General features: G+C 42.0%; 1 long non-coding RNA gene across 1 annotated transcript; it reads right to left on the bottom strand.

The window, feature by feature from the left end:
• Positions 1-3403: 3403 nt before the first annotated feature.
• LOC109500004 lies at positions 3404-13066 on the bottom strand. Its single transcript, XR_002157636.3, has 3 exons — positions 12926-13066; positions 12611-12750; positions 3404-3697 (listed from the first exon to the last, which is right to left on the bottom strand). It is a non-coding gene; the product is annotated as an uncharacterized LOC109500004 (long non-coding RNA).
• Positions 13067-13386: the final 320 nt, after the last annotated feature.

The raw sequence follows: 13386 nt of genomic DNA on the forward strand, positions 1-13386 counted from the left end.
TTTAAAAAAAAAATGAAAACCTTAGTTCTTCAAAACATAGTATAAAGGAGAGACAGAATATTTTCATATCCTTTACTTTTTTTTCATACGATCTATTACCAGCACATACCCATCTAGGTAGACCAAGTGTTTCACAGACTCTAATGGTCACGAAAATCCCCTGGGGAACTTATTAAAATGTTGATTCTGAGTCAATAAGTCGGGCGCAGAGCCCATATTCTGCAGTTCTAATGAAATCCCAGGCGATGCCTATGCCTCTAGATTTCAGACCACACGTTGAGTAGCAGGGTTCTAGAGAATGGTACTCCAGCTTCACAGGGCACTAGAATCCCATGGAGGCCTAGTCAAAACACAGATTGCTGCCCTCATCCAAGCATCTGATTCACAAGACCACAGAGGTAGAGACTGGAGCCGTGCAGCTGCAAGTCAAGGACTGCGGGCAGCCACCAAGCACTCAAAGAAACACTATGGAGCCTGGCTCAGTGGGTTAAGCATCGACTCTTGACCTCAGCTTGAGTCTTAATCTCAGAGTCATAAATTCAAGCCCTGTGTTGGGCTCTGCAGTGGGCGAGGAGCCTACTTCAAAAAAATAAGTAAATAAACAAATAGCCAAAAAACAAAGCAGAAACAAAGGCCAGCTCCAAGAAACACAAAATAAGTTCTCCCCAGGGCCTCCTCTGGAGGCCTGGCCCTATCATCACTTTGAGTCGGGGTGATGCCTGTGGGTTTGCATTCCTAACAAACGCACGAGTGATGATAATGCTGCTGATCCCAGGACGATGCTTTGTAAATTATCATTCTGGGCCATATTCTTGCGGAGGTACTATCACTAATAAATATCTTTCAACACTTAGATTCTCTTTTCTCAAACTCACTGGAGAGGTCTGGGAAACAGCAAAAACATGATATCTCCATGAATCGTAGAGGTCAAAATCGTTATCTCCCATGATTTCCCTCCTCTGATCCTTTTGGAACAGTAAAGGACAGGAAAGGTACAGGACAGTGCAGGCCTTCAACTCAAAACAGACGAGTAAGGACTCGTTTTAGGCGAAGATTAGAGTTCGTGTACTTGGAATTTATACTTCATTTTGCCCTAGTACAAAGCTTTGAAATGATGTCACTTTACTCGAAAATCTGTAACCTAGTGATCCATAACCAGTGTCATGATAGAGTAACAAGATGGCGGCTCGCGTGGAGCTTGTGCCGAAAGTGGGGAGGGAATCGTAAATAAATAAATAAGAAAACAATGCCATTTCGTAAGTGATTCGGACAAAGTAGTGTGAGGTGATGAGGAAATTATTCCTTCTTTACATTGGGTGGTTAGGAGAGGTTTCTCAGAGAAGCTACATGGGTGACAAGAAAAAGTCACCCATGGTGTTCATTAAATGACCTCGCCACCATCATTTATTCTTTTAGCGTGTGGGTAAGGCATCGTAGACCATTCGTGATGAGAGAGGAACAGGAAAAAATGTGGAAAATCTAACAAATTGGGAGCTGCTTGGAAAATAGGACCGGTGGGTACGAACGGTGCTGTGGGATTTGGGTTGCCAGAAACTACATGAAGATGTGAGTTTTTCTGGATGCGTTATATACTGAGCCACATCTCTCAACTATCTTTAAAACCCATGCTTTAAAGCCATCATGCTCCAATCTGGTGAGGTTCTAACCCCAGCTGAGTCGTTGCAGTAGTGAAACACTTAATTATTTTCAGGTTTGAGCAGCTGCGAGGCCCAGCCCCACAGGCACACACTTCAAAGACTTGGCAGTTGTTCGCAATCTTTCCATTTCTGAAGCAACAAAGAACAGCACTGAACTCCTGCCAGTCTGGACAACATGGTCAGTCAGGGTTTACCCAGGACCCCCACAAGGCAGACCCGTGTCAGGTTCTTTGGCGAATCGAGAGGAATGCCATGCAGCATCCCAGCACCCCAGTGCAAACCACACCCAGCATCCATTTCCTCTCCCTCCTCCACCGAGTCCCACCCCCATTTCTTCCCATCATTCATTTGGATAGATTCAATTTTAAAGGCGGGCAGAATATCCCAGTCACTCAAGAACAATAGTTGATTCACATCTTCCTGATTGGTTAGATTCTCAAGTGCATCCATACGTAAGTGGGGGAAATAGGAAGGATATAGGTGCCAGTTTGCGAGTCCCAGCATTACCCTTGGCTAAATGTGTGAAGAGAGGACATTTTTGATTAAGTCGTCTTCAATCTGCTTTCCTCTATTATTCTTCCTCCCTCTCCCTCTATTATTCTTCCTCCCTCTCCTGTAGGCTTTACACAACACGCTTTTGGTCACCCACATGTGTATTTGTCCTCCATGACATTTCTAAACTCCGAAATTTCCTCGTTCTCCTTTCTGTGTCACAATCTACTATTCTCTTGGCCATTCTTTTGAATCTCCATTAGGTAACTGGCTAGTCTGAAAACTTCATTCTAGAACCATGCTTCTCAAAGCGTGATGCCTCTACCAGCCACAGCTGCATAACATGGAAACATAAAAATGTAAATTCTTTGCCTGTTCCCTACCTGATGAACTGTGGGAGAACGGGGTCATAATCTGTGTTTTTATATGCTCTTCATGTGAGGGGGCACCTGGGTGGATCAGTGGGTTAAGCATCCAACTTCGACTCAGGTCATGATCTCAAGTTCATGGGCTCAAGTCCCGCTTCAGGCTCTGTGCTAACAGCTCAGAGTCTGGAACCTGCTTCAGATTCTGTGTCTCCCTCTCTCACCGCCCTCCCCTACTCAAGCTCTGTCTCTCTCTCTCTCTTAAAAATAAATATTAAAAAAAGTTTAATATATGCTCTTCATGTGATTCTTATGCACATTTAGGATTGAGGAACATTGCTATTGGGTATAAATGAGTGATAGTGGATTATCGTTGCTTCCAGATTCATGTATATTCTCTTTAAAGAGGACTTCTAAGTCCTGTTCTAAAAGTACGATGATATGAAAACTGGGGAAAGGTGTCACATTGCATATCACAAAGCAGCCCACATCGTGGCTACTGGCTTTCACCGCTCTGAGAATAGATCTGATGACAAGGAGGTGAGTTTCAGACAAGGACTTCTGAATGCACACCCAAAAGCCATCAGAACATCTTGCTTGGCATCCCTGACAGATAGATTAGAGTACTGTGGCATTCAGCCATAGCCCCAGTGTTCAAGAGAGAGAGAAAAAGAGCTCCTAAAACATCCTCCCTCGAGATGTTAATGGCCGGTCTCTAATCGCACGTCATTTATTGAATGTGAAGGCAGGTCTGATACGAACAAGGTAGGATGACCCGGCAATTCATTTTACTTCTCAGTATCACAGACATGTTTCTGTGGACTCTGCGGGGTCAAAGAGCTTAAAACATTTATCTAGAATAAGACAAACATGTAATTTTCTTCTGGCTTTATTCTTTTATTTTTTTTTAATGATTAATTAAGAGACATTCCTCTACTTAAGAAATTTGACATAAGGCAGTATCAGCCCTCACGGTAATTCATAAAAGCTGAAGTCTACAAAATTATGCTTGCTTTGGAAACCTTGGGCCAGAATTTCCAGCTGAGAAAGAATTTCTACCAATTCTTACGTACCCCCAAATCTTTTCTGTATGGTAACATCCTTCCAGGCATAAATTTTCCATCCGTACTCAGCCTTCTCTATAAAGCCTTTTAGAGTGATGTGTCCTCTGGCTTGCAGCATCTGAAAGTCAAGCAAACAAGCTTTCCAGGGCTCGCATTGAGTTAAGAAAACATTTTCTGCATGACATTTAGGGCCAAATTAGGGACCAAAATCCTCATTCTTTTACTCAAGACTAGGTTTATGTCTCCACAGGCAATGTGAAATGGAGTGTGGAGAAGTGATCTCATGAAATAAATTAATTTAGACAGGATGCCTGGTTTGTTCATACCCCACAGAGTGTGTGTGTGTGTGTGTGTGTGTGTGCGCGTGCACGCATTTAACAGCAGGTTAGGGAAACAATAACACTGAAGAGATGAAGGGAAAGTCTGTACCAGCAGTCAGATTGGTCTCTGACTCCAGTCTCCATTGCTTAGCATTCATGTAACCTTGGGCAAGGCTCCCTGAGTCTCCGTCTCCTCACCTGTTAGGTATCTTAGGAGCCCCGTTCAACTACCTGCCCCCCAGGGTTGTAAGGAACAGCAGGATCATTAACAAGAACATTCTGCATCGATAGACCAACATTCAACATTGCTGTCATTAAATGTCCCCTCTAATATTTGCACCCAGTTCTGTAGAGACACATGACCGTGTTCTTGGGTACATGCTGACACACCATGGCTTTGACCTTACCTTCTCTCCTGCCAGGACCTTAGAGCTACACATTTACCACCACCAGATGAACTCACTCTCTTAGTCATGATTCCCACCATAGCTGCCTCCAAAACAAGATATCAGAATAGGAAATTGAATCTGAACTTCTCACATGGAAGGGCCAGAGCATTAATCATGGTGAGAACACTGGGGGTTTTTCATCTGAGTTTGACTGGTTGGGTTCATAAAATCTCTTTCATTTTTCATCAGGAGATTCCAAGTTTTGTATATTTATTATCCCTCTCATTATTTCACAGCCAGCAGCATATTTTACTTGAAGCAGTGCCTAACTTGGAATAATTTTGGAAACCACAATGCTTATGAGGCATGGCTTACTGGGGCACCAGCAAGCAAACCATACTCTTTATTAACAGACTGGGTTAAATATTGCTTACATTTGCACCCTGGTGTGCCCTGCCATTTCAGCTTTTTTCCCTAACGCCAACTACAGGACATGGGGATAATTCAAACTTTGGACTTCCCCACGCCCGTACTTCTACGTTGTCACAGTTTCAAGGGACTTGCTATAAACATAATTTATGTAACTCCCTGTATTCATACTGAAAGGCATTGACCATTGAGTGGCAACGGCAATAACTGTTATTTTCATGGCAAATGCACTTCAGTGAAATATAGTATAAGGTTCCCCTGCTTCCTTCAGGCCACAGTCGACTCTTTAAAAATTAGTGTCCATGGGTGGTTGTCAATATAGATCAACCTCAAGGGGAAAATATGTTCACTGAGAGGTCCTTTGGCTGAGACTGTAATGCACAAGGAACACGGTGATTATAGATGGATTCTTGCCTCTTTATATATTTCCGTTCTTTCCCTACACTGCCTCCTCTGTGAGCCCATTTGGCTTATGTTTGACGGATTTGACCATAAAGGAGTGAGTTTAGGTCACCCAGTTTATTTAATAAAACACAATTTGAATGTCTATCTTCAGAAGTAAAATGTTTATGTATCTCGTTTGGTGTTGTTGGCTATCAACTTGGTAAGATTATTGAGTGAACAAACACATTTCTCTCTAGTAAGGAAGATTTGGGTAATTCTCTTGAGCTCCCATTCAGGCAATAAGCAGAAAATATATGGACGGAGAGAGATGGGAGAAGAAGGGGGAGAGAGAGGTGGTCTTAGAAGGAGAGGAAGAGGAGGAAGAAAAGGCCAAAGAGGAAGGTAAGATCCATGTATATAGGAATCCAGGAGAGTAACAAGGAGTCTTTCAGCAGAGTATCTAGCATTTCTGGGCTCTTGTAAGAGTGTCCAAAGGATCCTGATAAATCAGTCACGCTGTTCGCTTTCTTACCTATTGGGTTCATAAGATCTCTTTCATGTTTCATCAGGAGATTCTAAGTTTTACATAACCATTAACTATCCCTCTCATTATTTCACCTGAGGAATTCATGACAGCGCAGCTATTTTAAAACTTCAGGAAAAGACAATTCTACAAATTTCTGAGTTTAAACTGGGCCCAAAACGAGGCTGCTGAACCACTTTACTCTAACACCGAGCACAATGACCAGAACACTCAAAAAATGGTTTTGCAGTGACGAATGAGTGAGCAAAGAATGTTTCCCTTGGGCCACTAACTAGTTCAGGGGCAGTTTGGCATTATGATTATAAGGCCAGACTCTGACGCCACATTTGGTTTCAAATCCCAGCTCTGCGACCTTTTTGCACCTTGAAACTTCTTGCACCTCAGTCTCCTTACCCGTAAAATGAAAATATTAGGATCTATTTCATAGGATCGTGGTGAAGATTGAGTAGACTACTCTTAGCATCACACATGACACAGTCAATGCTATTGAAGTGTTACGAGGCCACCATGTTGCATAACTCCAAGGAGCATTAGCCACTTCAAAATGTGCATGAATGACACCCCCTAGAGTCATGCAGCATACAACGTACAAGGTCACACAATGGTCCCAACCATTTCCTATTATCATGACACCCTACAATGATCCACATTCTCCTATTCCTCTCCATTCCAGTATCCAAAAGCTATGTAGAGAACTATAAGCATGCATTATCTAAAATGCAAAATAAAGAATACCTTTTTGTGCAAATGTAAGAAAACCAAAGCATTTTCTGTACTATATATCTTTTTAAACGTGTTCCTTCCCCAAAACAAGCACAAGGAAAACCACCTTCACTGGCGGGAATGAAGATCTTTTTAGTCAAGGAATAAAACATTTGGACCAGGACCAAATCAGGGTCTTGAGGTTAAGAGCCTGCATACTTGCCAGCCTCAACATTCTAGTATGATAGCCTGGAAGAAAGGAAGTGTGCAGAGAGGTGCACAAAGGACTTTCCAGAAGTATGGCTGGTGGAATGTCTAGATCCCATCCCCCAAACCCAGGAACTCAACAGATCAAAGCAGAGACACCCCTGGAGCATGATTTTTTGCCTCCTCAGAAACCTAACAGGACAACTGCCTTGAGAAACCATCCCCACCCCCACACCCATGGCTTCTAGCTATTCCTTCCTACTCAGTCCTTCCACCTCCATGTCCTCACATGCCCTCGAAGGACAGCTTCATAAACAGAAACTTAAAAAAAAAAAAAAAAGGAATCAAGTTAACTTTGAAAACTCCAATACTTTTCACATGGAGAACTTCTTTCCTCCAAGAAACCTGAAGCCTGGAGAAATTCAGTTAACAGAAATTCTCTCAGAAAGTGAAGTTGGTTTCTTTATGTTTATAACGAGGTAATGTTTGAAAAGTCTAGTGAGGAAAGGACGGTGCATTACCAAAAAGAAGGAGGACTTGCTTTTTTTTTAATTGCCATTCCCAGAGCTTAAAAGCAAAGCTGTGCCCCCACCCTGAAAAAAAAATATTATATAAAGATGGCCAGATATATCCAGATTATATAATCTCTAGAATTGCAAAGAACAAAATGGCGAATGGGAGTGGTTTCTTTCATGTGGCAGGTTTCCCCTCCCACACCACCACTCTTTGGTCCTTGTCCACTAAAATACTTGCTTCACTTTAAACACAGAGGCAGACACTAAATTCTGGATTGCTCTCAAGTTGCCATTACCCAGAGTCAAAAAATTAGAAAAGAAGAAAAGAGGAAACAGAGAATTGCGGGGTGGGGGTGAGGGGAAGACCTCTGGCATATAAATCTCCATCCTCAGGGTAGTGAGGTGGCCAGTGAGACTCCAGAAACCACACCCACGTTCCAGGGAAAAAGAAGACAAACAACACAAAGCCTTCTTCTTGAGGGAGCCAGTCTCAGAATACTTGCCTCTCCATTTCATTGTTAGACCTGTAACTGGTGACTACCACTGGATGAAACTGGGCTACCCACTTCCAGCTTTTTGCTTCTGAGTTAGAGGAAAACAAGGAAGCAGATGACCAGAAATGGGTGTGGACTCAGCCAACCCAACTCAGCAAAATGGATTAGAACCAATGCACTTGAAATGAAAGCAACTGGGGGCATCTGGGCAGCTCAGACAGTTGAGCGTCCGACTCTTGATTTCGGCTCAGGTCGTGATCTCACAGTTTGTGGAATCAAGCCCAGAGTCGGGCTCTGCACTGACAGCACAGAGCCTGCTTGGAATGCTCTCTCTCCCTATGTGCCCTCCCCAGTTCGTGCACGTGCATGCGCACTCTCACTCAAAATAAATACATGTTTAAAAACCAAAAAGAAATCAAATAATTTTTTTTTATTTTTTTTAACGTTTATTTATTTTTGAGACAGAGCATGAATGGGAGAGGGTCACAGAGAGAGGGAGACACAGAATCCGAAACAGGCTCCAGGCTCTGAGCGATCAGCACAGAGTCCGACGCGGGGCTCAAACCCACGGACCGTGAGATCATGACCTGAGCCGAAGTCGGACGCTTAACCGACCGAGCCACCCAGGCGCCCCGAAACCAAATAATTTTTAAAACATAAAATGAAAGTATCCGAATTAAACTAGAAAACATTAGAATGTGCTTAACTGTTTTAGATCAACATCTGTAGTTTTAACGAGAACCGGAAGACTAAATGCAATGTCAAAGAACACCGTATCATTCATTCTGTGTACAGCTTAGGTATCACGAATGTGTGGGAAATCTGCTGAAGAAGAGGAATATTTGAAATTTATTGAACCCAGGGGCGCCTGGGTGGCGCAGTCGGTTAAGCGTCCGACTTCAGCCAGGTCACGATCTCGCGGTCTGTGAGTTCGAGCCCCGCGTCCGGCTCTGGGCTGATGGCTCAGAGCCTGGAGCCTGTTTCCGATTCTGTGTCTCCCTCTCTCTCTGCCCCTCCCCCGTTCATGCTCTGTCTCTCTCTGTCCCAAAAATAAATAAACGTTGAAAAAAAAAATTTTTTTTTAAATCTCTTTAAAAAAGAAATTTATTGAATTCAATTGAATTCAATTCAATTTATTGAATTGAATTTATTGGTCTATTGGGGTATAGACCAGCTTTTGTTACACCACAGAGCAGAGAGACTAAGAACATGGACTTTGCAGCCAAAATGACCTAGGTTCAAATTCTGACTCTGTCCTTAACGAAACTTATAAGCTCAGATGAGTAATTAGCCTCAGAGACTTGGTTACCCTTGGTTACCCTTTCTATTGGTTTCGAGTACTAATTAAATCAGATAATTCTGTAAAATGCCACAGCAGAATCTACCAACTATACACCCCTTTTTCCATGATGGTGGAGTTGTAGCTGGAAAAATAGCTGCCCGGTAAGAGACTACATTTCCCAGACCTCTTTGCAGCTAAGTTTGACCATGTGACCAAGACCAATCCAACGGAATCCAAATGCACAATGACCCTTCATGGACCATAAACCTTGCACACCTAATCCTCCAGGCTGAATTTCCACTTCCTGCTGCTTGGAATGGCACCTGAGGGACCTTAAGAGACGGTACAGACTGTAAGCCTGAGTCCCTGAATGACTAGAGCAACTAATGCAGACTCTTACCTGAGAGAGAAACAAATTTTAACATTTCTTCAGCCATTCATTTACTGTAGTCTCGTGGTAGCTTACCCTACCTTAACATTGGTCCTGGCACATAGTAGCCCTTCAACAAATTGTAGCTACTCTTCAAATAATTAGGAAGAAGGCAATGTCATCAAATACTTTTTCCTTGGCAACAAAATCATGGTATTGACACAAACAAACTTCTGAATCCTTCTATTGCCCAGGTCTAAAATCAGGAAAGTTATTTATAGAGATTGTGGCATGTTTATTAACTTTACATTTCAAGGAGTGTTGGAAACCTAAGACTACAGTCAAATAATTTGGTGAAAAATGACACAGTAGTGAGTGTGTGCACAGTTACCATATTACTTTTGTATAACAAGTCTTAAGCAAAAAGATTGACACTATTAAAGAAATAATAGGAATATACTAATCTAAGAAAAATGAAAGAATAATACCCTTAAGGGAACTCCAAGCAGATAGTTTCAAATAAAACTATAGTGATTCGATTAGAGCAATATTGACTTAAAGAAAATAGTAATTTAAGTAATCATAACTGAGTTCCATTTGAGTAAAAATATTTAACATGCTCAAGGTTCAAAATGTGAAATCATAAAAATAAATTACCCGGCAACACAGTGATATCAGAATGTGGGGTTTTATACATCTTTGACTTGTTAGTTTTTTAAATTCCTAAAGTCTTTCCTTTCAGGAAAAAATTTATGTAAAGCATGCCTCCTCTCTTCTGACTTCTACTCTCAGAATAAAGTGGGAAGGGGCGCCTGGATGGCTCACTTGGCTGAGCAGCCGGCTTCGGCTCAGGTCATGATTTTATGGTTTGTGGGATCGAGCCCCACATCAGGCTCTGTGCTGACAGCTCAGAGCCTGGAGCCTGCTTTGGAGTCTGTGTCTCCCTCTCTCTCTGCCCCTTCCCGATTTACACTGTGTCTCTCTCTCCCTCTCTCTCTCTCTTTCTCTCAAAAATTAGTAAACATTAAAAAAATTTTTTTAGAAACTTCCTTTATCTCAACTCCCCCAAGATATATGCTGGCAATCATAATCCAAGCTTATGGCGCCCTGATACACATCTGAAGGGTCTCATGACTGAGGTTTTAGTAAATGGCAATAAATGGCATTTTCCTAACAACATCTAATCTCACAAGGTCCTGGAAACCTTGCTTCCAAAATTCCTTAGAGACTTTCGCTGTCCCTAACCCCCTCCCAACCTGAGGGTATATAATCAGTTAGTGGTCACAATCCGAGTGCAGCTTTCTGCCCATGGGTCCTGTCCCCGTGCCTTAATAAAATCACCTTTTTGCACCGGAGGTGTCTTCAAGAATTCTTTCTTGGCCATCAGCTCTGAACCCCCAAAACCCCATCACTACTAAGTGAAGAAGCAAGCTACGGAATAACACAGCTATTTCATGCGAGTTATGTTAAACCTACTCCAAAATCCTCGATACTTTTCACAGGAAATGTGCATACAAATAGCAGTTATCTGACAGAGAGGACACTAAACAAATAGCAGTGTTCTTCATGTCTGGGAAGGAGACCTAAATTCCAGATGCTAGTCAAAAAGGACTTTACCCAGGTCTTTTGAGTCGGAATTTTAACCAGGACAATGTATGCATTTATTGCTTGTATAATCAAACTTTAAATATTTTTTTTTAATTTTTTTTTCAATGTTTTTTATTTATTTTTGGGACAGAGAGAGACGCAGCATGAACGGGGGAGGGGCAGAGAGAGAGGGAGACACAGAATCGGAAACAGGCTCCAGGCTCTGAGCCATCAGCCCAGAGCCCGACACGGGACTCCAACTCACGGACCGCGAGATCGTGACCTGGCTGAAGTCGGACGCTTAACCGACTGCGCCACCCAGGCACCCCAAACTTTAAATATTTTTAAAATAATTTTAAAATTAAAAGAACTAAAAAAGATCTACTTATGAAACTAGGTATTCTAAATTTAAACATTATTTAAATCAATCTATCTTAACCTTAAACATGTTAACACCTTTAAGGTAAACTATAAAGGACGTGGATATACTAGGTGAATTTCTAGATCCCTAATAGATGAAGTGAGAATATTTAATAAATCAGAATCACCATTGAGAGGGATGTGTTTGATATTCTGAAGTTATCTTAAAATACTATTTCATAAAATAACTGTAAGGTCTCGCTTTCAAATCTGATTGATTTATTAATGTTTCCTAAAAGAATATTTACAGCCTAAAATATCTTTGACCACAGGAGAGTATTAGCTACTATGGACTGCATTTTTGCAATAGCTTGAGATCCGTAGGACACCGAGTACTTCCCCATTTTGAGCTCTAAGGAAGAGCAATGAACAAAAGAAAAAGAAGTAATAGGGCAACCCACTGTGGGTCAAGAAATGTTACTTCTTTTAAACAAGTCCTTATGTGTCGGTGAGAATATGTTAAAATCCTATTTTAATGGGAATTTTGAGGCTATTTATTTTCCTTCCTCTTTATAATCAAAAGTTCAACTGTAAATCTCTTCTTCCTATGTAACAGAAATATTTCGGACTCAGAAATGCTGTTCCTACTCACTTCAGCTTAACTTTTCTGAGTTTGACCTACACTCTTATCTACGTGGGTTATCTTCACCCCAGTCTCAAGAATGTTGTGTTTCAAATGCTAAAACGGTAATCTCTGTGAATGATCTGTTACAAGGGGGACACCACAGGGATGGGAGACCAGATCAAGCCTGTTGGAGATCCAAAGTTGTTTTTCCAGAAAAATCAGGCCTGAATTTAACAAATACCCACAAGAGTAAATGGAAGCAGCCAGAAGTCATTTCTATTTTGATGCAGACGGCATTAGATAATTTCTGAAGTAAATTTGCCCTTTTAATTATGTTTGTTTACACTGACTCTGAAATGCATGTGGTTTGCATTCCTGAGCACGTATGGATTGATTTTCAGAGAAGGTGCTCAGAAGGGGGACAGAAATACACATGGTTTTAATAAGGACTACGGATAGCCTGCAAAGTAAGTAATCCACATAAGGGTAATAAAAGACCATTTAGTTCGGTCAATTATCTGGTTAGGTAAATATAGACTAGCCAGGCTTCCCTTATCCACTTAGCACACTTCTGGAGGTGGGGGTGGGGGGCTCCGTTCAGGTCAGTGGACATAGGCTCCAGGAATACATACGCTTTGTTATTCCAGGTAAAACATTTTTTTACAATCAGTGAATCGTTAAACCGAGTGAAGGGCATTCACACTGCTAACATTTGGGGGCAGGATGTTCTTACACAAGGGCCAGAAGATAGGCAGGAAGAATCAGTCTTTGTGAGTTAAGGACAGTTACAAATCCTCAGAAGGGGGGGGGGGGGCAGTATCACCTCTGTTCCTCCTGACTTCATTTTGGCCCCGTCTTCCTTCTTCTTTCATCCAGGCCTGAAGTGTTTCCCACAAGGTGCCAGGTAGGATCCCAGCTCTCCCAGGACATGGTGTGTTGATTTTTCATGGAAAATGCCTTCTCCTGAAATTTAAAAAAAAAAAAAAAAAATTAATGTTTGTTTTTCTTTGAGAGAGGGGGAACAAGAATGAGCAGGTGAGGGGCAGAAGAGAGGGAGACAGAGAACCAGAAGCTGGCTCTGTGCTGGCAGCACAGAGGCTGCTGTGGGGCTTGCACCCACGAATTGTGAGATCATGACCTGAGCCGAAGTCAGACACCCAACCGACTGAGCCACCCAGGCACCGCTCTCCTGAATTTTTTTTAAAGCCAATCAATAAACAAGGGAAGAAACACACTGAGAGAACCCCTCCTCCTTCCAACTTTAATTCAGCTTTAGATTATTCACAGGGTTCAAAGTCAAGTAGGGTCACATGCAGTTTGAGCTGAACCTGGCCATCACCCAGTTCAGAACACTCATCTGCAGATGGGAAATGAAGAGTCCCAGAGAGAACGAATGGTTTGCCTAAATGCATCACAAGTTGATGGCCAAGTTTGGACTAGAACCCTGGTCAGCCGGAGCCAAGGCTGAAGGCTTTCGTGGAAACCAGGACCAAAAAAAATAAAATGAAGAAGTTAAATCTCCTTCAGAAAATATCATGCGTTGCAATGTAAACTTCAGACAGTGAGCTTAAGAACTATGTCTGATTTAGGTTTTTTTTT

Source organism: Felis catus, chromosome A1 (genome assembly GCF_018350175.1).
Source record: "Felis catus isolate Fca126 chromosome A1, F.catus_Fca126_mat1.0, whole genome shotgun sequence".
Lineage (NCBI taxonomy): Eukaryota > Metazoa > Chordata > Mammalia > Carnivora > Felidae > Felis > Felis catus.